Below are 1,110 nucleotides of genomic sequence, written 5' to 3'. Positions count from 1 at the left end.
TATTTATATTTTTAATTCAGTCCTCGTCAGTAAACCATCCCTCCTGATGAGTGAAGCATCTCCAGTGGAAAGATCCACGATGTGGATGCGATGTGACGTAGAAAACGGGACCAAACCAGTTCAGTACGCYTGGCAATACAAACCCAGCAGCGGCAGCATCGCTACGTTTGCACAGGGCAACAGCAGCATCCTGACCCTGAGCAACATGAACCGGAGCCTGAGCGGCCTGTACCGCTGCGTGAGCAGCAACTTCATCAACACTGAGAGCTCTGAGTGGTTCTTCCTGAATATTCTCTGTAAGTATTAAAACATGACTTGGACACGCAGCCAGAAACACGTATGTTACCACGTATTGTTGTCGTTTGTGTRCTCAGTCGGTCCAGATGTTCCCCAGGTAGACGTGACTCCTCTTCGTGTCGGMTACTCAGTTCTGGAGTCAGAGATGGTTTCTTTGTCGTGCCAAGCTGAGTCCAATCCGGTCAGTCAGTACGTCTGGTTCTACAACAACTCCCAGGTGTATGTCGGACCGCAGTACACCATCGCCAAGGTTCTCCGGACGAACACTGGAGACTACGCCTGTTTGGCACAAAACTCTCTCCTGAACACCCGCTCCAAAAAAAGCATCAGCCTGACCGTCTACTGTGAGTGTGAACATCTTATTAAACTGATCTACTTTATTATCAGCAAAATAATAAGAGGCTGAARTATTTTCATTCCCTGAAACTTTAATCTACTTGTTGTTCTGTATGTTGTAATTCAAACCCCTAATCTTCAGTTCACTGGTCTACATATTCTCCCTACAGACCCCCCTGATGGTTCCCCCTCCTGCTCCGTGGAGCCGACTCTGAATCACACCTCTCTCAGACTGCTCTGCTCCTGGCCTGGTGGGTTCCCCTCCCCGTCCCTCCGCTGGACCGGAGACCTGATCCAAGCAGGACAGCAAACTAATCTACAAACTGGTTCTGACGTCTTGTTGACCCCTGASAGCCTGAGTCCTGACAGCAGTTTGTTCACGTGCGTGGGCTCCCACCCTGCTCTGAAACAACAGACTCAGTGCAGCACACGAGCATGTGAGTACAGGAGAGGTTCCAGAGGTGACAGGAAGTTGGA

The 1,110-nt window shown here is 49.9% G+C and overlaps 1 protein-coding gene across 1 annotated transcript in view; it reads left to right on the top strand.

The window, feature by feature from the left end:
• The window catches only part of LOC106514015 (V-set and immunoglobulin domain-containing protein 10-like), a 10,442-nt gene that overhangs the window by 7,277 nt on the left and 2,055 nt on the right, over window positions 1-1,110 (top strand). The window lies entirely within an intron of this gene.

This window comes from Austrofundulus limnaeus, unplaced genomic scaffold (genome assembly GCF_001266775.1).
Source record: "Austrofundulus limnaeus strain Quisiro unplaced genomic scaffold, Austrofundulus_limnaeus-1.0 Scaffold17, whole genome shotgun sequence".
NCBI lineage: Eukaryota > Metazoa > Chordata > Actinopteri > Cyprinodontiformes > Rivulidae > Austrofundulus > Austrofundulus limnaeus.
The sequence above is the reverse complement of the archived record's forward strand: the minus strand, read 5'-3'. Positions and strand labels throughout refer to the sequence as shown.